The sequence below is a fragment of the Bufo gargarizans genome, chromosome 4 (assembly GCF_014858855.1).
Source record: "Bufo gargarizans isolate SCDJY-AF-19 chromosome 4, ASM1485885v1, whole genome shotgun sequence".
NCBI lineage: Eukaryota > Metazoa > Chordata > Amphibia > Anura > Bufonidae > Bufo > Bufo gargarizans.
This window is the reverse complement of record NC_058083.1, coordinates 529,143,247-529,167,404: the sequence shown is the minus strand read 5'-3', so window position 1 is coordinate 529,167,404 and position 24,158 is coordinate 529,143,247. Positions and strand designations below refer to the sequence as shown.

The 24,158-nt window shown below is 45.1% G+C and overlaps 1 long non-coding RNA gene across 1 annotated transcript; it reads right to left on the bottom strand.

Annotated features, from left to right (window-relative positions):
• Positions 1–55: 55 nt before the first annotated feature.
• LOC122934847 lies at positions 56–19,047 on the bottom strand. Its single transcript, XR_006388703.1, has 3 exons — positions 19,006–19,047; positions 217–361; positions 56–104 (listed from the first exon to the last, which is right to left on the bottom strand). It is a non-coding gene; the product is annotated as an uncharacterized LOC122934847 (long non-coding RNA).
• Positions 19,048–24,158: the final 5,111 nt, after the last annotated feature.

The window sequence follows — 24,158 nt, the reverse complement described above, 5'->3', positions numbered from 1 at the left end:
GAATGAGGTGGAGGCTCGGTGATGGGGCTCTGGGTCCTGCTCCATCCTCCTGACACACGGGGTGTCACACACTCACCAGACGACTTCTTCACTACTGTGTAATCCTGTGTATGGGGAGACGCCAATCACTACAGAGATTCTAAGAATCCTTCACCTTTCCAGACATTTCCCTGTTATATTACTAGAGATAAGAGTGATGTCATGTGAGACTCTCACCTCTCCAGTTATCAAGGAGATGATCTCCAGGGTGAGGTCCAATATCCTTGCAGCCATGTGGTCTCTGTACTTCTCCATCCTTGGTGGGTCATTGATGGAAAGGACCATTGTCTTTAAAAAGAAGAAAGTCCTGTATCTAAGATACCTGAGGGAAACATGGAGGACTGAGAGCAAAATCACATCTGGAGGAACATCTTACATGAAGAAAAGTGTCTCATAAATTTAGAATTACAAAGTATTTCTGAGTACAATTGAAATTACTTAGTTATTGAGATATCCCATACACAGTGAAGTACCATTATTCTGAGCAGCAGCTAATCTCCAGAGTGACCGCTGTGTGCAGCACAGACAGCAGCTAGATGGGCTGGTGGTGACTCCATAAGGTCCTGGTAGGTTGTCATAGGTATCTGGACCCATGCTGACTGCAGTGCATCCCACAGCTGCTGGAGAGGGTGCGGGGGAGGATCCATAGAGCGAACACAATTATCAAGGTAGTCCTAAGTTCAAGTCCGAGTTCGTCTGGGGAAATAGGGGGACGGAGTAGTAATTGGAAGTCTTGGTCATGCTCTTCCAACCAATGTCGAACATTTCTAGCTGTGTGGCATGTTGCATTGTTTTCCTAGAAAAGACTATCTGGCCCTGAGAAGACAATAAACATATAAGGTAAACGTGATCTGAAAGGATGGATTTACAGGTCCTTCTCCAAAAATTAGCATATTGTGATAAAGTTCATTATTTTCTGTAATGTACTGATAAACATTAGACTTTTTATATATTTTAGATTCATTACACACAACTGAAGTAGTTCAAGCCTTTTATTGTTTTAATATTGATGATTTTGGCATACAGCTCATGAAAACCCAAAATTCCTATCTAAAAAAATTAGCATATCATGAAAAGGTTCTCCAAGCGAGCTATTAACCTAATCATCTGAATCAACTAATTAACTCTAAACACCTGCAAAAGATTCCTGAGGCTTTTAAAAACTCCCAGCCTGGTTCATTACTCAAAACCGCAATCATGGGTAAGACTGCCGACCTGACTGCTGTCCAGAAGGCCATCATTGACACCCTCAAGCAAGAGGGTAAGACACAGAAAGAAATTTCTGAAGGAATAGGCTGTTCCCAGAGTGCTGCATCAAGGCACCTCAGTGGGAAGTCTGTGGGAAGGAAAAAGTGTGGCAGAAAACGCTGCACAACGAGAAGAGGTGACCGGACCCTGAGGAAGATTGTGGAGAAGGACCGATTCCAGACCTTGGGGGACCTGCGGAAGCAGTGGACTGAGTCTGGAGTAGAAACATCCAGAGCCACCGTGTACATGCGTGTGCAGGAAATGGGCTACAGGTGCCGCATTCCCCAGGTCAAGCCACTTTTGAACCAGAAACAGCGGCAGAAGCGCCTGACCTGGGCTACAGAGAAGCAGCACTGGACTGTTGCTCAGTGGTCCAAAGTACTTTTTTCGGATGAAAGCTAATTTTGCACGTCATTCGGAAATCAAGGTGCCAAAGTCTGGAGGAAGACTGGGGAGAGGGAAATGCCAAAATGCCTGAAGTCCAGTGTCAAGTACCCACAGTCAGTGATGGTCTGGGGTGCCATGTCAGCTGCTGGTGTTGGTCCACTGTGTTTTATCAAGGGCAGGGTCAATGCAGCTAGCTATCAGGAGATTTTGGAGCACTTCATGCTTCCATCTGCTGAAAAGCTTTATGGAGATGAAGATTTCATTTTTCAGCACGACCTGGCACCTGCTCACAGTGCCAAAACCACTGGTAAATGGTTTACTGACCATGGTATTACTGGGCTCAATTGGCCTGCCAACTCTCCTGACCTGAACCCCATAGAGAATCTGTGGGATATTGGGAAGATAAAGTTGAGAGACGCAAGACCCAACACTCTGGATGAGCTTAAGGCCGCTATCGAAGCATCCTGGGCCTCCATAACACCTCAGCAGTGCCACAGGCTGATTGCCTCCATGCCACGCCGCATTGAAGCAGTCATTTCTGCAAAAGGATTCCCGACCAAGTATTGAGTGCAGAACTGAACATAATTATTTGAAGGTTGACTTTTTTTGTATTAAAAACACTTTTCTTTTATTGGTCGGATGAAATATGCTAATTTTTTTAGATAGGAATTTTGGATTTTCATGAGCTGTGTGCCAAAATCATCAATATTAAAACAAAAAAAGGCTTGAACTACTTCAGTTGGTGTGTAATGAATCTAAAATATATGAAAGTCTAATGTTTATCAGTACATTACAGAAAATAATGAACTTGATCACAATATGCTCATTTTTTTAGAAGGACCTGTATACCCAAATTGGTTGTGAGAGTGCCTTCCACATGGATGAGTAGGCTCAGAGAATGAAGGAAAACATTCCCCAGACCATAACGCTGCCCCCACCAGCTTGTGTTCTTCCGGCAATGGTTGCCGGGTGTTTGTTCTCTGATGTTTCTCTCCTTACGCACCAATGTCCATCCGTTGCATGAAGCAGAAAACATGACGGAGAAGACAACCATTTACCAATCAGCGTAGGTCCAATTCCAATACTGCCACGAAAATGTAAGCCTTTTCTGGCAATGCAACTTCATTAGCAGAGATGCATCGACCATTCGTCTGTTTTGGAGCTTCATACGCAGTAGGGTTCTCTGAACTGGTAGCCCCGTGTTCATTTTGGTGGCGAGCTGCTCCACGGTGGCATCTCGGTCGCACTCATGCACCTTCGTAGCTGGCGTTCACCTCTCACATCAATGACATGTGGTGCTCAGCAGTTTCCATGTCACTTGTTTATAATGGTACCATTTGTCCTCTCACCATACACAGAGAACAGTTCACACAGCGCACTTTTAGAAATACCGCCAACCAGGGCCCAAAATCCAATGATCATCCCTTCCTGCAACTCATATAAATTGCTCAATGACAGTAATGAGGGATATGTGTGCAGGCCACCTATCAGACCTTATATACCCACCGAGGGATATGTGTGCAGACAGACTATCACACCTTATATACCCACCGAGGGATATGTGTGCAGACAGCCTATCACACACCTTATATACCCACCGAGGGATATGTGTGCAGATAGCCTATCACACCCCTTATATACCCACTGAGGGATATATGTGCAGACAGCCTATCACACCTTATATACCCATCAAGGAATATGTGTACAGATAGCCTATTACATCCCTTATATACCCACTTAGGGATATGTGTGCAGACAGCCTATCACACACTATATATTCCCACCGAGGGATACTGTATATGTGCAGACAGCCTATCACACCCCTTATATACCCACCGAGGGATATGTGTGCAGACTTCATTAGCAGAGATGCAACTTCATTAGCAGAGATGCAGTGACCGTTCGTCTGTTTTGGAGCTCAATACGCAGTAGGGTTCTCTGAACTGTTGTGTTAGACACACGTCTGGTAGCCCCGTGTTCATTTTGGTGGTGAGCTGCTCCACGGTGGCATCTCCGTCGCTCGTGAACCTTCGTAGCTGGCGTTCACCTCTCACATCAATGACATGTGGTGCTCAGCAGTTTCCATGTCACTTGTTTATAATGGTACCATTTGTCCTCTCACCATACACAGAGAACAGTTCACACAGCGCACTTTTAGAAATACCGCCAACCAGGGCCCAAAATCCAATGATCATCCCTTCCTGCAACTCATATAAATTGCTCAATGACAGTAATGAGGGATATGTGTGCAGGCCACCTATCAGACCTTATATACCCACCGAGGGATATGTGTGCAGACAGACTATCACACCTTATATACCCACCGAGGGATATGTGTGCAGACAGCCTATCACACCCCTTATATACCCACTGAGGGATATGAATGCAGGCCGCCTATCACACCTTATATACCCACCGAAGGATATGTGTGCAGACAGCCTATCACACACCTTATATACCCACTGAGGCATATGTATGCAGGCCGCCTATGACGCCTTATATACCCACCAAGGGATATGTGTGCAAGCAGCCTATCACACCTTATATACCCATCGAGGAATATGTGTACAGATAGCCTATCACATCCCTTATATACCCACTTAGGGATATGTGTGCAGACAGCCTATCACGCACCATATATTCCCCCGAGGGATACTGTATGCGTGCAGACAGTCTATCACACCTTATATACCCACTAAGGGATATGTGTGCAGACAGATTATCACACCCCTTATATACCCACCGAGGGATATATGTGCAGACAGCCTATCACACCCATTATATACCCACCGAGGGATATGGGTGCAGACAGCCTATCACACACCTTTTATACCCACCGAGGGATATGTGTGCAGACAGCCTATCACACCTTATATACCAACCGAGGGATATGTGTGCAGACAGCCTATCACACCCCTTATATAACCAATGAGCGATATGTATGCAGGCCGCCTATCACACCTTATATACCCACCAAGGGATACGTGTGCAGACAGCCTATCACACCCCTTATATACCCACCGAGGGATATATGTACAGACAGCCCATCACACCTTATATACCCACCAAGGGATATGTGTGCAAGCAGCCTATCACACCTTATATACCCATCAAGGAATATGTGTACAGATAGCCTATTACATCCCTTATATACCCACTTAGGGATATGTGTGCAGACAGCCTATCACACACCATATATTCCCACCGAGGGATACTGTATATGTGCAGACAGCCTATCACACCCCTTATATACCCACCGAGGGATATGGGTGCAGACAGCCTATCACACACCTTTTATACCCACCAAGGGATATGTGTGCAAACAGCCTATCACACCTTATATACCCATCGAGGAATATGTGTACAGATAGCCTATCACACCCCTTATATACCCACCGAGAGATATGTGTGCAGACAGTCTATCACACCTTATATACCCACTGAGGGATATGTGTGCAGACAGACTATCATATATTACATTCATATATACCCTGCACGTGTAGAGGCACTTTTATTGTATTTACATTTAGTCATAGACTACTGATTGCCTACTCTTGACAGGTGCATATTATGTTTTTTGTATTAATTTAAAATTTAACTTTTATTATTTACTTTTTTAATAATAATTGGTGAACGTTTTTGTGATGTCTAACCTACTAAATTAAAACTATCCCCAGAGCACCAGTGTGTGCAATTCTTATATTTGTTTGTTCATTTGTCACACTAATATTGCAGTAGCAGTTTATTAATAGCAGTTGCTCTCTTGTGGCTGGCCGTTGATAGCTTTTTTTGATAGCTCTATAGATGCTGCATTTATGACCTTTTACTATAGACTGTTAGTCATTTAAGGATAGTGTATCCTCAAATGACTATTACGCCTTATATACCCACTGAGGGATATGTGTGCAAGCAGCCTATCACACCTTATATGCCCATCGAAGAATATGTGTGCAGACAGCCTATCACAACCCTTATATACCCACCGAGGGATATGTGTGCAGACAGCCTATCACACCCCTTATATACCCACCGAGGGATATGTGTGCAGACTTCATTAGCAGAGATGCAACTTCATTAGCAGAGATGTAGTGACCGTTCGTCTGTTTTGGAGCTCAATACGCAGTAGGGTTCTCTGAACTGTTGTGTTAGACACACGTCTGGTAGCCCTGTGTTCATTTTAGTGGCGAGCTGCTCCACGGTGGCATCTCGGTCGCACTTGTGCACCTTCGTAGCTGGCGTTCCCCTCTCACATCAATGACATGTGGTGCTCAGCAGTTTCCATGTCACTTATTTACAATGGTACCATTTGTCCTCTCACCATACACAGAGAACAGTTCACACAGTGCACTTTTAGAAATACCGCCAACCAGGGCCCAAAAGCCAATGATCATCCCTTCCTGCAACTCATATAAATCGCCCCTTTTACCAATGACAGTAATTAGGGATATGTGTGCAGGCCACCTATCAGACCTTATATACCCACCGTGGGATATGTGTGCAGACAGACTATCACACTTTATATACCCACCGAGGGATATGTGTGCAGACAGCCTATCACACCTTATATACCCACCGTGGGATATGTGTGCAGACAGACTATCACACTTTATATACCCACCGAGGGATATGTGTGCAGACAGCCTATCACACCCATTATATACCCACCGAGGGATATGGGTGCAGACAGCCTATCACACACCTTTTATACTCACCGAGGGATATGTATGCAGACAGCCTAACACACCTTATATACCCACCGAGGGATATGTGTGCAGACAGCCTATCACACCCCTTATATACCCACTGAGGGATATGAATGCAGGCCGCCTATCACACCTTATATACCCACCGAAGGATATGTGTGCAGACAGCCTATCACACACCTTATATACCCACTGAGGCATATGTATGCAGACCGCCTATGACGCCTTATATACCCACCAAGGGATATGTGTGCAAGCAGCCTATCACACCTTATATACCCATTGAGGAATATGTGTACAGATAGCCTATCACATCCCTTATATACCCACTTAGGGATATGTGTGCAGACAGCCTATCACGCACCATATATTCCCCCGAGGGATACTGTATGCGTGCAGACAGTCTATCACACCTTATATACCCACTAAGGGATATGTGTGCAGACAGATTATCACACCCCTTATATACCCACCGAGGGATATATGTGCAGACAGCCTATCACACCCATTATATACCCACCGAGGGATATGGGTGCAGACAGCCTATCACACACCTTTTATACCCACCGAGGGATATGTGTGCAGACAGCCTATCACACCTTATATACCAACCGAGGGATATGTGTGCAGACAGCCTATCACACCCCTTATATAACCAATGAGCGATATGTATGCAGGCCGCCTATCACACCTTATATACCCACCAAGGGATACGTGTGCAGACAGCCTATCACACCCCTTATATACCCACCGAGGGGTATATGTACAGACAGCCCATCACACCTTATATACCCACCAAGGGATATGTGTGCAAGCAGCCTATCACACCTTATATACCCATCAAGGAATATGTGTACAGATAGCCTATTACATCCCTTATATACCCACTTAGGGATATGTGTGCAGACAGCCTATCACACACCATATATTCCCACCGAGGGATACTGTATATGTGCAGACAGCCTATCACACCCCTTATATACCCACCGAGGGATATGGGTGCAGACAGCCTATCACACACCTTTTATACCCACCAAGGGATATGTGTGCAAACAGCCTATCACACCTTATATACCCATCGAGGAATATGTGTACAGATAGCCTATCACACCCCTTATATACCCACCGAGAGATATGTGTGCAGACAGTCTATCACACCTTATATACCCACTGAGGGATATGTGTGCAGACAGACTATCATATATTACATTCATATATACCCTGCACGTGTAGAGGCACTTTTATTGTATTTACATTTAGTCATAGACTACTGATTGCCTACTCTTGACAGGTGCATATTATGTTTTTTGTATTAATTTAAAATTTAACTTTTATTATTTACTTTTTTAATAATAATTGGTGAACGTTTTTGTGATGTCTAACCTACTAAATTAAAACTATCTCCAGAGCACCAGTGTGTGCAATTCTTATATTTGTTTGTTCATTTGTCACACTAATATTGCAGTAGCAGTTTATTAATAGCAGTTGCTCTCTTGTGGCTGGCCGTTGATAGCTTTTTTTGATAGCTCTATAGATGCTGCATTTATGACCTTTTACTATAGACTGTTAGTCATTTAAGGATAGTGTATCCTCAAATGACTATTACGCCTTATATACCCACTGAGGGATATGTGTGCAAGCAGCCTATCACACCTTATATGCCCATCGAAGAATATGTGTGCAGACAGCCTATCACAACCCTTATATACCCACCGAGGGATATGTGTGCAGACAGCCTATCACACCCCTTATATACCCACCGAGGGATATGTGTGCAGACTTCATTAGCAGAGATGCAACTTCATTAGCAGAGATGCAGTGACCGTTCGTCTGTTTTGGAGCTCAATACGCAGTAGGGTTCTCTGAACTGTTGTGTTAGACACACGTCTGGTAGCCCTGTGTTCATTTTAGTGGCGAGCTGCTCCACGGTGGCATCTCGGTCGCACTTGTGCACCTTCGTAGCTGGCGTTCCCCTCTCACATCAATGACATGTGGTGCTCAGCAGTTTCCATGTCACTTATTTACAATGGTACCATTTGTCCTCTCACCATACACAGAGAACAGTTCACACAGCGCACTTTTAGAAATACCGCCAACCAGGGCCCAAAAGCCAATGATCATCCCTTCCTGCAACTCATATAAATCGCCCCTTTTACCAATGACAGTAATTAGGGATATGTGTGCAGGCCACCTATCAGACCTTATATACCCACCGTGAGATATGTGTGCAGACAGACTATCACACTTTATATACCCACCGAGGGATATGTGTGCAGACAGCCTATCACACCCCTTATATAACCACTGAGGGATATGTATGCAGGCCGCCTATCACACCTTATATACCCACCGAGGGATATGTGTGCAGACAGCCTATCACACCTTATATACCCACCGAGGGATATGTGTGCAGACAGCCTATGACACCTTATATACCCACCGAGGGATATGTGTGCAGACAGCCTATCACACCCCTTTTATACCCACCAAGAGATATGTGTGGAGACAGCCTATCACACCTTATATACCCACCGAGAGATTTGTGTGCAGACAGCCTATCACAAATTATATACCCACCGAGGGATATGTGTGCAGACAGCCTATCACACCTTATATACCCACCGAGGGATATGTGTGCAGACACCCTATCACACACCTTATATACCAACCGAGGGATATGTGTGCAGACAGCCTATCACACACCTTTTATACCCACCGAGGGATATGGGTGCAGACAGCCTATCACACACCTTTTATACCCACCGAGGGATATGTGTGCAAACAGCCTATCACACCTTATATACCCACCGAGGGATATGTGTGCAGACAGCCTATCACACCCCTTATATACCCACCGAGGGATATGGGTGCAGACAGCCTATCACACACCTTTTATACCCACCGAGGGATATGTGTGTAGATAGCCTATCACACCTTATATACCAACCGAGGGATATGTGTGCAGACAGCCTATCACACCCCTTATATAACCAATGAGCGATATGTATGCAGGCCGCCTATCACACCTTATATACCCACCAAGGGATACGTGTGCAGACAGCCTATCACACCCCTTATATACCCACCGAGGGATATGGGTGCAGACAGCCTATCACACACCTTTTATACCCACCAAGGGATATGTGTGCAAACAGCCTATCACACCTTATATACCCATCGAGGAATATGTGTACAGATAGCCTATCACACCCCTTATATACCCACCGAGAGATATGTGTGCAGACAGTCTATCACACCTTATATACCCACTGAGGGATATGTGTGCAGACAGACTATCATATATTACATTCATATATACCCTGCACGTGTAGAGGCACTTTTATTGTATTTACATTTAGTCATAGACTACTGATTGCCTACTCTTGACAGGTGCATATTATGTTTTTTGTATTAATTTAAAATTTAACTTTTATTATTTACTTTTTTAATAATAATTGGTGAACGTTTTTGTGATGTCTAACCTACTAAATTAAAACTATCTCCAGAGCACCAGTGTGTGCAATTCTTATATTTGTTTGTTCATTTGTCACACTAATATTGCAGTAGCAGTTTATTAATAGCAGTTGCTCTCTTGTGGCTGGCCGTTGATAGCTTTTTTTGATAGCTCTATAGATGCTGCATTTATGACCTTTTACTATAGACTGTTAGTCATTTGAGGATAGTGTATCCTCAAATGACTATTACGCCTTATATACCCACTGAGGGATATGTGTGCAAGCAGCCTATCACACCTTATATGCCCATCGAAGAATATGTGTGCAGACAGCCTATCACAACCCTTATATACCCACCGAGGGATATGTGTGCAGACAGCCTATCACACCCCTTATATACCCACCGAGGGATATGTGTGCAGACTTCATTAGCAGAGATGCAACTTCATTAGCAGAGATGCAGTGACCGTTCGTCTGTTTTGGAGCTCAATACGCAGTAGGGTTCTCTGAACTGTTGTGTTAGACACACGTCTGGTAGCCCTGTGTTCATTTTAGTGGCGAGCTGCTCCACGGTGGCATCTCGGTCGCACTTGTGCACCTTCGTAGCTGGCGTTCCCCTCTCACATCAATGACATGTGGTGCTCAGCAGTTTCCATGTCACTTATTTACAATGGTACCATTTGTCCTCTCACCATACACAGAGAACAGTTCACACAGTGCACTTTTAGAAATACCGCCAACCAGGGCCCAAAAGCCAATGATCATCCCTTCCTGCAACTCATATAAATCGCCCCTTTTACCAATGACAGTAATTAGGGATATGTGTGCAGGCCACCTATCAGACCTTATATACCCACCGTGGGATATGTGTGCAGACAGACTATCACACTTTATATACCCACCGAGGGATATGTGTGCAGACAGCCTATCACACCCCTTATATAACCACTGAGGGATATGTATGCAGGCCGCCTATCACACCTTATATACCCACCGAGGGATATGTGTGCAGACAGCCTATCACACCTTATATACCCACCGAGGGATATGTGTGCAGACAGCCTATCACACCTTATATACCCTCCGAGGGATATGTGTGCAGACAGCAAATCACACCCCTTTTATACCCACCAAGAGATATGTGTGGAGACAGCCTATCACACCTTATATACCCACCGAGAGATTTGTGTGCAGACAGCCTATCACAAATTATATACCCACCGAGGGATATGTGTGCAGACAGCCTATCACACCTTATATACCCACCGAGGGATATGTGTGCAGACACCCTATCACACACCTTATATACCAACCGAGGGATATGTGTGCAGACAGCCTATCACACACCTTTTATACCCACCGAGGGATATGGGTGCAGACAGCCTATCACACACCTTTTATACCCACCGAGGGATATGTGTGCAAACAGCCTATCACACCTTATATACCCACCGAGGGATATGTGTGCAGACAGCCTATCACACCCCTTATATACCCACTGAGGGATATGTGTGCAGACAGCCTATCACACACCTTATATACAAACCGAGGGATACTGTATGTGTGCAGACAGCCTATCACACCCCTTATATACTTACCAAGGGATATGTGTTCAGACAGCCTATCACACCTTATATACCCACTGAGGGATATGTGTGCAGACAGCCTATCACACACCTTATATACAAACCGAGGGATATGTGTGCAGACAGCCTCTCACATCCCTTATATACCCACTGAAGGAAATAAATGCAGGCCGCCTATCACCCCTTATATACCCACCAAGGGATATGTGTGCAAGCAGCCTATCACACCTTATATACCCATCGAGGAATATGTGTACAGATAGCCTATCACATCCCTTATATACCCACTTAGGGATATGTGTGCAGACAGCCTATCACACACCATATATTCCCACCGAGGGATACTGTATGTGTGCAGACAGCCTATCACAAATTATATACCCACCGAGGGATATGTGTGCAGACAGCCTATCACACCTTATATACCAACCGAGGGATATGTGTGCAGACAGCCTATCACACCTTATATACCCACCGAAGGATATGTGTGCAGACACCCTATCACACACCTTATATACCAACCGAGGCATATGTGTGCAGACAGCCTATCACACACCTTATATACCCACCAAGGGATACGTGTGCAGATAGCCTATCACACCCCTTATATACCCACTGAGGGAAATAAATGCAGGCCGCCGATCACCCCTTATATACCCACCAAGAGATATGTGTGCAAGCAGCCTATCACACCTTATATACCCATCGAGGAATATGTGTACAGATAGCCTATCACACCCTTTATATACCCACCAAGGGATATGTGTGCAGACAGCCTATCACACCTTATATACCCACTGAGGGATTTGTGTGCAGACAGCCTATCACACCCCTTTTATACCCACCGAGGGATATGTGTGCAGACAGCCTATCACACCCCTTATATAACCACTGAGGGATATGTATGCAGGCCACCTATCACACCTTATATACCCACCGAGGAATATGTGTGCAGACAGCCTATCACACCTTATATACCCACCGAGGGATATTGTCACGGACGGTGTACAGGAATCAAGACAAAGCAACATGCATATATGACTCACTGGATCCAAAGCTAAGGAACCATAAGGGAGACCCCTGCACAAGACCTGAGACTTTCCCTGGCTGCTCAGCCTATGCAACGATACCAGAGGTGGATGGTTGCTTATCCACGTACCTCGACTATATAACCCCTGAACACCCTACAATAGTGAGGGGACACGACCCCCGGCTCCCTACACCAGACACGGAGGGAGTCAGGGTCACCTGGGATCCAGCAAACAGAAAATAACAGATAAATGTTCAGCACTTAACTTTGTAGCAGACTGGAAAACAAGATCAGCATGCACACACACTCCAGGAAGTAGTATAAGCCGCCCAGTAATGCATTATGGGGCGGAATTTAAAGGGATGCAATCAGTCCAACCACATGACAGCTGAGAGAGGCTAACGAGATGAGGAACTGAACATCACAACAAAGAAACTCAAGGAGGAGGTTCTGAAAGGCTTCTGTCAGAGCTTCTCAGCTGTCTGGTTGTGACAGTACCCCTCCCTCTACGAGTGGACTCCGGACACTCAGAGCCCACCTTCTCAGGATGGGACCTATGGAAAGCCCTGATGAGACGAGAGGCCTTAATGTCCGTCACTGGGACCCACATCCTCTCCTCAGGACCATAACCCTCCCAATGAACAAGGTACTGGAGAGAACCGCGGACAAGCCGAGAATCCACAATCCTAGAGACCTGAAATTCAAGATTCCCATCAACCATAATCGGAGGAGGAGGCAAAGGCGAGGGTACAATGGGTTGAACATAAGGTTTCAATAAGGACTTATGAAAAACATTATGGATCTTCCAAGTCTGAGGAAGATCAAGACGGTAGGCAACAGGATTGATGACAGACAGGATTTCTGTAAGGCCCAATAAACCTAGGACCCAACTTCCAGGAGGGAACCTTCAATTTGATATTCTTGGTAGACAACCACACCAGATCACCAACATTCAGGTCCAGGACCAAGCACACGTCTCTTATCTGCCACACGCTTATATCTCTCACTCATGCTCTTTAGATTATCCTGAATCTTTTGCCAAATAGATGACAAAGACGAGGAGAATCTGTCCTCATCAGGTAAACCAGAAGACCCCTCTCCCGAGAAAGTCCCAAACTGCGGATGAAACCCATATGCACCAAAAAATGGTGACTTATCAGAGGACTCCTGACGACGGTTATTTAAAGCAAACTCAGCAAGGGACAAAAAAGAACACCAATCCTCTTGATTCTCCGCCACAAAACAGCGCAGATATGTCTCCAGATTCTGATTGACGCGCTCTGTCTGGCCATTCGACTGCGGGTGGAAAGCAGAAGAGAATGACAACCGAACCCCCAAGCGAGAACAGAAAGCCTTCCAGATTATGGAAACAAACTGCGTGCCCCTATCAGAGACTATGTCTGAAGGAATACCGTGCAATTTGACAATGTGATCAATAAATGCCTGCGCCAGCGTCTTAGCATTGGGCAAACCAGGAAAAGGGATGAAATGCACCATTTTGCTAAAACGGTCCACCACCACCAGAATCACAGTCTTCCCTGAGGAACGAGGCAGGTCCGTTATGAAGTCCATGGACAGATGTGTCCAAGGACGGGAAGGAATGGGTAAGGGAAGGAGAGGACCTGATGGCCGTGAATGAGGGACTTTGGCACGAGCGCAAGTCTCGCAGGCTGCCACAAAACCCTCAACCGACTTACGAAGCGCAGGCCACCAGAATCTCCGAGCGATGAGATCCAGTGTGGCTCTTGCCCCCGGGTGCCCAGCAAGGACCGTATCGTGGTGTTCCTTAAAAATCTTGTGTCTTAAAGCGAGAGGCACAAACAACCTCCCAGGAGGACAAAGATCAGGAGCCTCTGACTGGGCTGCCTGCACCTCTGCCTCCAATTCAGAAAAAAGAGCAGAGACCACCACACCTTCAGCCAAAATGGGACCCGGGTCTTCAAAATTCCCGCCTCCCGGAAAACAACGTGACAGGGCATCTGCCTTCACATTCTTAACTCCAGGGCGGAACGTGACAACAAAATTAAACCTAGAAAAGAACAAAGACCATCTGGCCTGTCTCGGGTTCAGACGCTTGGCTGACTCCAAGTAGGCCAGATTTTTATGGTCAGTAAATACGGTAATAGGGTGTCTGGCTCCCTCTAGCCAATGGCGCCATTCCTCAAAAGCCAACTTGATGGCCAACAATTCCCTATCTCCCACATCGTAATTTCTCTCTGCGGAGGAGAGTTTTTTCGAGAAAAAGGCACACGGTCGCCATTTGGCAGGAGAGGAACCCTGAGACAAGACCGCCCCCACACCCACCTCAGAAGCATCAACCTCAACTATGAAGGGTAAAGAAATATCAGGTTGCACCAAGATGGGAGCGGAAGCAAAACTCTCCTTGATATTAGAAAAAGCCTTACGCGCCTCTACTGACCAAGAAGAAAAATCTACCCCCTTTCTGGTCATATCAGTGAGTGGTTTAACAATAGAGGAATAATTCAAAATAAACTTCCTGTAATAATTGGCAAAGCCCAAAAAACGCATCAGCGCCTTCTGATTCTCAGGAAGCTCCCACTTAAACACAGCGCGGACCTTCTCGGGGTCCATGCGAAAACCAGAAGCGGAGAGAAGAAACCCCAGAAATTGAATTTCTGGAACCGCAAACACACATTTTTCCAGTTTTGCATATAATTTATTCTCCCGCAGGATGAGCAAGACCTGACGTAAATGTTCCTTATGAGTTTTGAAATCAGGAGAAAAAATCAAACTGTCATCCAAATACACTAATACAAATTTTCCCATCAAATGATAAAAAATGCTGTTCACGAAATGCTGAAAAACGGCTGAGGCATTCATCAAACCAAAAGGCATAACCAAATTCTCAAAATGGCCCTCAGGGGTATTGAAGGCCGTCTTCCATTCGTCTCCTTCTCTGACCCTGACCAGGTTGTATGCCCCTCTTAGATCTAATTTGGAAAATACTTTAGCCCCAACAACCTGGTTAAACAGGTCCGGGATCAGAGGAAGCGGATAAGGGTCACGAATAGTGATACTGTTCAGCTCCCTGAAATCCAGACAAGGTCTTAAAGAACCATCTTTTTTCTTAACAAAGAAAAAACCAGCGGCAACAGGTGACTTCGAGGGTCGTATGTGTCCTTTTCTCAGACTCTCAGAGATATAAGCATGCATAGCGATCCTCTCAGGTTGGGAAAGATTGTATAAACGAGATTTAGGCAGTTTGGCGCCTGGGATGAGATTAATAGGGCAATCGTACTCCCTGTGCGGGGGCAAATCCTGAACTCCACTCTCAGAGAAGACATCCGAAAATTCAGAGAGAAAAGATGGTACAGTCTTAGTAGCAACCTCAGAAACAGATGTCGTGAGGCAATTCTCTCTGCAAAAGTCACTCCAACCATTTATTTGCCTCGCTTGCCAATCAATGGTGGGGTTATGTTTAGTGAGCCAGGGTAGCCCCAACACTAGAGGAGTAGGCAAACCGCTAAGGACGAAACATGACACATCCTCAACATGAAACGGATATTGTGAACTATGCCCTTTAATGATTTCTGATTAAGTGGAGCGGAATCAATAGCAAAAACAGGAATATCCTTTCCCAAAGTGCGCACCTGGAAACCATGAGTTATTGCAAATTGATTATCAATGAGATTGACAGCTGCTCCACTCACAAAAAATGTTCTTGCTCTCTAGCGCCACCCTAGCCGTCAGGACAAAACGGGAACTACAAGCAAACGGAAAACCTTCAATCTCCGCCTCAACCCTGCCAATAGTAACAGACGGAACATTTTTAAAAGATTTTTTACTGTTTGTTTCTTTATTACTCCCAGAAAACTGCCTGAATCTCCTAGAGGGACAAACATTTGCCAAATGATTTATACCTCCACAACAAAAACAAACCCTCCCATGCGAGCTGAATCTTCTATTGTCAGAAGCAATCAACCCCAGCTGCATGGGCTCCTGCTGAATGAGACCGCTGCACTGTCCTGGGACTGAGTATGACAGGAAGGGGACATCTCTCCTCTCTCTCTAAGACGCCTGTCAATACGAACGGCCTGAGACATAGCAGAGTCCAAAGAAATAGGCCTCTCATGAAAGGCAAATGCATCTTTCAATCCCTCTGAAAGACCATGGCAAAATTGACTTCGGAGTGCAGCATCATTCCAACAAGTATCAGCTTTCCATCTCCGAAATTCTGAGCAGTATATTTCTGCGGATTGTTTACCCTGGCATAATAGACGTAGTCTAGACTCAGCCAGAGCAATACGATCCGGATCATCATATATCTGACCCAGGGCTAAAAAGAATTCATCCACTGAACGGAGAGGCCGTGCCCCCACCGGCAGCGAAAAGGCCCACGACTGAGCGTTACCCCTGAGCAGCGATATAATGATCCCCACCCTCCGTTCCTCATCACCAGAGGAATGGGGAAGAAGGCGAAAATGGAGTTTGCAAGCCTCTCTAAAACGCACAAAATTCTCACTACCCCCAGAGAACGTATCCGGGAGCGAGATCTTAGGCTCAGAACAAACTCCATGAACGCAAGCTGAACCGGTCACTTGAAGCTGAGAAAAAGTCTTACGGAGATCAGCTACCTCCAATGAAAGACCCTGGAAGCGTTCAGCCAAAAGTGAAACCGGATCCATGCTTGAGACGGTTTTGGCGGCTTATAATGTCACGGACGGTGTACAGGAAACAAGACAAAGCAACATGCATATATGACTCACTGGATCCAAAGCTAAGGAACCATAAGGGAGACCCCTGCACAAGACCTGAGACTTTCCCTGGCTGCTCAGCCTATGCAACGATCCCAGAGGTGGATGGTTGCATATCCACGTACCTCGACTATATAACCCCTGAACACCCTACAATAGTGAGGGGACACGACCACCGGCTCCCTACACCAGACACGGAGGGAGTCAGGGTCACCTGGGATCCAGCAAACAGAAAATAACAGATAAATGTTCAGCACTTAACTTTGTAGCAGACTCTGGAAAACAAGATCAGCATGCACACACACTCCAGGAAGTAAGTATAAGCCGCCCAGTAATGCATTATGGGGAGGAATTTAAAGGGAAGCAATCAGTCCAACTCCATGACAGCTGAGAGAGGCTAACGAGATGAGGAACTGAACAGCACAACAAAGAGAACTCAAGGAGGAGGTTCTGAAAGGCTTCTGTCAGAGCTTCTCAGCTGTCTGGTTGTGACAGATATGTGTGCAGACAGCCTATCACACACCTTTTATACCCACCGAGGGATATGTGTGCAGACAGCCTATCACACCTTATATACCCACCGAGGGATATGTGTGCAGACAGCCTATCACACCCCTTATATCACCACTGAGGGATATGTATGCAGGCCGCCTATCACACCTTATATACCCACCGAGGGATATGTGTGCAGACAGCCTATGACACCTTATATACCCACCGAGGGATATGTGTGCAGACAGCCTATCACACACCTTATATACCCACCAAGGGATACGTGTGGAGACAGCCTATCACACCTTATATACCCACCGAGGGATATATGTGCAGACAGCCTATTACGCCTTATATACCCACCGAGGGATATGTGTGCAAGCAGCCTATCACACCTTATATACCCATCGAGGAATATGTGTGCAGACAGCTTATCACACCCCTTATATACCCACCGAGGAATATGTGTGCAGACCGCCTATCCCACCTCTTATATACCCACCGAGGGATATTTGTGCATAGAGCCTATCACACCCCTTATATACCCACCAAGGGATATGTGTGCAGATCGCCTATCACACCCCTTATATACCCACCGAGGGATATGTTTGCAGACTGCCTATCACACCTCTTATATACTTACCGAGGGATATATGTGCAGAGAGCCTATCACACCCCTTATATATCCACCGAGGGATATATGTGCAGATAGCCTATCACACACCTTATATACCCACTGAGGGATATGTGTGCAGACAGCCTATCACACCCCTTATATACCCACTGATGGATATGTGTGCAGATTGCCTATAACACACCTTATATACCCACCAAGCCAGCATAGTACACCTTATACACCATACTTGCCAACTCTCAAGTCCCTAATTTGCCGGGACTGTCCCTGATTTTCAGAAAGTCCTAGCAAATTTGCGGTTTCCTGTGCCAAAGTGGGCATTACCGGGCGTGTCTTATATGTCCCAGCTCAGTACAGGTGACTTCCTTCATGAGCTACACGCTGCTGACGTCCAGAGTGAGAAGTGGTCAGAATAATGGGACGGACTGTGTATATAGCAGATTGCTGATCACAATATAATAGATATTCAAGTGAACGGGACGGAGCAGCTGTAATTACCCTGTAATGTCCAAGGCCAGCAGCTAAACAGTGAGAAGAACCAATATTCCAGAAATGTCCCAACCATCTGGGGAGAGCAGACATGTCTGAGGAGAACTCCCCTCCTGTGAGCAGAGACTCTCTATGGCCGGTGCTGCCCCCTGCTGGCTGGACCTGCTATATATCACCTATAGAACCGCTCCATTCTAATAAACCCAGAACCAAGTCCAATAACTGACCTGCAGATCTCACCTCCTGGGGCTGCAGGACCTGCGATGACGTCACAGTCATGTGATCAGTTACATTAAATAAAGGTAATGTTTAGTGGTTGTAGGACCTTTGATGGTGTCACAGTCATGTGATCAGTTACATGAGCTGGAGGTAAACAGTTGCTTCAGGACCTTTGAAGATGTCACATTGGTCACATAACAGGAAGTGCTAAACAGTGGGGAAAAAAACACTTCTGCGTTATTCCTCTGTCATGTGACTGCTCACCTGACCATGACATCATCAAAGGTCCTTAAGTCATAAGGATAGACTCCTCTATCGGTTGCTCCTGGCAGGTCCTCTCTACAGCATTTGCACTCTAGATGGAGTGACTTTCAGAGGCTGCTCATAAAAACGCCATTCTCGTCAACATCAGTATTTTGCTGATCTGCACCTTGTGGACTTCAAAACAGATAGGGCTCTTTCACACGAGCGAATGCCGCGTGTGGAATCCGCTGTGTGAAAGAATGCCAAACCCCGCTCCGGACAGCAGAGACACGGAGCATTAACAGGATAGATAACGCTCCGTGCCTCTCTGTGATCTTTTTACTACAAAACCACAGTGAGATAAATTGTCATCCGCTCCTGTGAAAGAGCCATATAGTTGTGTGCATGAGGCATCACCACTAGGGTTGAGCGAACCCGAACTGTAAACCGAACTTTAGGAGTTTCGGACCTCGGACCCGAACCCGAACATTTCAGTGAAAGTTCGGGTTCGGTGTTCGGTGCTTTCTTGGCGCTTTTTGAAAGCAGCCAATCACCAAGCGGTTAACTGTCTGACCTTAGAAGCCATCACAGCCAAGCCTACTAATGGCATGGCTGTGATTGGCCAGAGCAGCATGTGACCCAGGTTCTATATAAGCTGGAGTCACGTAGCGCCGCCCGTCACTCTGCTCTTAGACTGGGTTCAGACATGAGCGTTTTACAGCGCGTTCCTACACGGTGTAAAACGCTCAACAGGCAAGAACCAATGATTCCCTATGGGAATGGTTCTCACCTGAGCATTTTACAGCGCGTACGATCGCGCTGTAAAACGCCTGACGCCCCAAGAAGTACAGGAGCTTCTTTGGGGCGTCTTGTCGCGCGTTCCTGCCCATAGACTTCAGCGGGAACGCGCGACAATGGGCGTTCGCTTGTCTCTGTATGCGCGATTGCAAACGCCCGTACAATCGCGCATACAGAGCGTACGTTCAAGTACGCTCAGGTCTGAACCCAGCGTTACTAGTGTAGGGAGAGGATGCTGCTGGACTTGTGATTTCAGGGAGAGAATAGGAGAGAATCTAACTCAGCGATCTACAGACAAATAGTTGTGTGGGTGCAGGGCACTATCGGTTTACCCTGCCCTGAGCTCATTGACCAAAAAAACCTAACTTTTAGAATACTGTTAGTTAGATGGGCGGCGGCTGCCATTTTATGCAAGCTCAGTGCACCAGCACTCTATCTGAGCTTTTGGGACATTGCAAATCACCATTTTTTTTGGGCCAGCTACAACATCTGGATTAGTCAGTGTGCAATTTAAGGTAGAAATACACCCCTCATTTTCTGGGGTTTTAAAAACACACTTTTTGGCCCAAAAACAGTATTTTTCCTGATCTGCAAGTGTTAAATTCAAGTTGAATATATACAGCTGTCATATTCTATAAAAACATAAAATATCAAGGGTTAACAGTATATCTATAAAAAAAATATCAATAAAATACAGCTATGTATACGTGTGGTAATGTATTATAATAAGATAAGGAACTAAAAAATGGATGTAACCAGTCTGAAGGTAATAAATAGGTGCAACTAATAATGTTGGATAAAGCTTCCAACAGTCTTGTATATTGATATTGGATTGTAGCCAATAGATTGTTGTATTATATATCCAACTTAGGTGCACTTGTAGTGTCCGTGGTTCCCCTTTATGTTGACGATTTTTGCAACGACTTGTGGATGTAAAAAGTTCCGGTAGGAATGATGCCTTACAAATGAGGATAATTTTCCCAGTTGTTAGATGTGTACTTGTAGCTAGAGCGTAACAATCTGCTACTACACCATTACTGATCCAAGCTGTGTTACTCACTGTTTGGAGCGCTGATGTCCAAGGTTTTCGTGCCTAGCGTGGCGTCCCACGTGTTGCGGCACGGAAAATCTTACCTCCGGTTTATTCTACAGTGAGTAATGAACTTTTAAGGCTTTAAACAGTCCACTAGAGGCCGGGGTCTATAAATATTAGACCCTCTTTGATAATCGGCGTTTCCTCGTAAATATTTAATCTAGACGCGGCGGCGAGACTGTTTCTTATTCGTATACAGCATTCGGGAGCGCTCCGAAGATTCGTGGATAATCCGCAGAATATGTGTTGCGGTTTTTTCTTCCTTAGAGACTTGTATACACCAGACGCGTTTCGGAGTTAACACAGACTCCTTCCTCAGTGGTCAAGTCTCATATGTTATGTGATGGTTTATATAGTCCTAGGTCAATCTTCTCATTGGAGTTGTTGCATCATCTTAGGGTCAACCCGAAAACCTGGATCAAACCTAACTGGCCATTTAGTACTTTATATATGGTTGGTTACATAGAGGATTAGAAGCATATTAGAAAATGTTAAAAACATATATACAGTATCCGCTACATATTAGCTTAACTGAGTATTTATATTTCCTAGGATAATCATTCGTAAGGGGAGTGCGATTTTTAAAATATGCTGCATATCCTTAAGTCAAACTAGTTATACAAACCATTAAAAATCTAAATTTCTACAAAATGTGCTATTTAAGATAAAGGTACATGCGTTTTATTCATGTGCGATTTTTTATATATAGATATAGAGTGCGTTTTTTTTCCATTTTATGTGTTTTATTTGAAAAACTAAATAAAAATAAATGTGAAAAAAATAAATAAATGAAAAGTGATGTTATGTGTTGTGATATAACATATTTGTTAAACTTCCATTTATATCTGTTTATGAATAACCAGTTTGAATCAAGTTAAGGGTCCATTCACACGTCCGCAAAAGGGTCCGCACCTGTTCCGCAATTTTGCTGAACGGGTGCGGACCCGTTCATTCTCTATGTGCCCGGACGTGAAGCGGAGAGCACACTATGTGCTCTCCGCTTCCGCATTTGCGGAGCGCGGCCCCGAACCTCCGGGTTTCGGCCCCGAACTTCCGGTCCGCAGCTCCGCAAAAGATAGAACATGTCCTATTCTTGTCTGCAGCTGCGGACAAGAATAGGCATTTCTATAGCGGGTGCCGGCCGGGTGTGTTGCGGATCCGCAATTTGCGGGTCCGGAACACACCACGGACGTGTGAATGGACCCTAATTACGTTACTCTCCCTTAATTTCTTATACAGGGCTTGTTATGCTTGCGAAAGGATGGTAGCTGATCGTCCAGTTGGGGTAAGTATTTTTCAGGACATGTGTTTACTCAGCATACTACCGACAAATAGTATCATGTAGGGGGAGAGGGAGATCCTGCAGCAAGACTGGGCCGGGACGGACATACAACCATGCTTCCATCCGCTGGAGGACTCCCCTACACTCCATACACTACAAGAAACCGAAAACCTCTAATTCCGCATTTAATCCCTCTGGGAGGATAGTATTAAATTCCAATATTTTCCTAGATTCCATCCATGACATTTTGCTTATATGATCTCCCCCTCTCCAGGGGGTGTTCGCCTTTTCCAAGGCTGCAAACACCATTCCTTTTTGGTCCTGATTATGTGAGGTCTTAAAATGGAGGGACAAAGTGTGTTTGTCGTATCTTTTTTTATATTTGCAATATGCTCTGCAATAAGTTTTTTCAAAGTTCTTTTGGTTCTGCCCACGTATTGTTTTTTACATGGGTATTATATGATGTATGGTATATAACACGCTCCGTACTGCATGTCAGAAATTCTTTGATTTTATGTTTATGAGTATTGCTAGTGGATTTTACCTCAATAGTTTTTTGGGGGAATGAGGTAACTTTACATCCCATACATGATCCACATCTATAAAAGCCTGAAAGACCCATCCATTTTTGGATTGATTGTGTTTTTGAAGCTTTATTAATGATTGTTGGGGCTGCCAGCAGACCTAGATTTGGAGCCTTAGTAAAAGTAATTTGAGGTTTATTGGGTAATATACAGTACAGACCAAAAGTTTGGACAGACCTTCTCATTCAAAGAGTTTTCTTTATTTTCATGACTATGAAAATTGTAGATTCACACTGAAGGCATCAAAACTATGAATTAACACATGTGGAATTATATACATAACAAAAAAGTGTGAAACAACTGAAAATATGTCATATTCTAGGTTCTTCAAAGTAGCCACCTTTTGCTTTGATTACTGCTTTGCGCACTCTTGGCATTCTCTTGATGAGCTTCAAGAGGTAGTCACCTAAAATGGTTTTCACTTCACAGGTGTGCCCTGTCAGGTTTAATAAGTGGGATTTCTTGCCTTATAAATGGGTTTGGGACCATCAGTTGCGTTGTGGAGAAGTCAGGTGGATACACAGCTAAAAGTCCTACTGAATAGACTGTTAGAATTTGTATTATGGCAAGAAAAAAAGCAGCTAAGTAAAGAAAAACGAGTGGCCATCATTACTTTAAGAAATGAAGGTCAGTCAGTCCGAAAAATTTGGAAAACTTTCAAAGTGTCCCCAAGTGCAGTCACAAAAACCATCAAGCGCTACAAAGAAACTGGCTCACATGCGGACCGCCCCAGGAAAGGAAGACCAAGAGTTAACTCTGCTGCGGAGGATAAGTTCATCCGAGTCACCAGCCTCAGAAATCGCAGGTTAACAGCAGCTCAGATTAGAGACCAGGTCAATGCCACACAGAGTTCTAGCAGCAGACACATCTCTAGAACAACTGTTAAGAGGAGACAGTGTGAATCAGGCCTTCATGGTAGAATATCTGCTAGGAAACCACTGCTAAGGACAGGCAACAAGCAGAAGAGACTTGTTTGGGCTAAAGAACACAAGGAATGGACAGTGGAAATCTGTGCTTTGGTCTGATGAGTCCAAATTTGAGATCTTTGGTTCCAACCACCGTGTCTTTGTGCGACACAGAAAAGGTGAACGGATGGACTCTACATGCCTGGTTCCCACCGTGAAGCATGGAGGAGGAGGTCTGATGGTGTGGGGGTGCTTT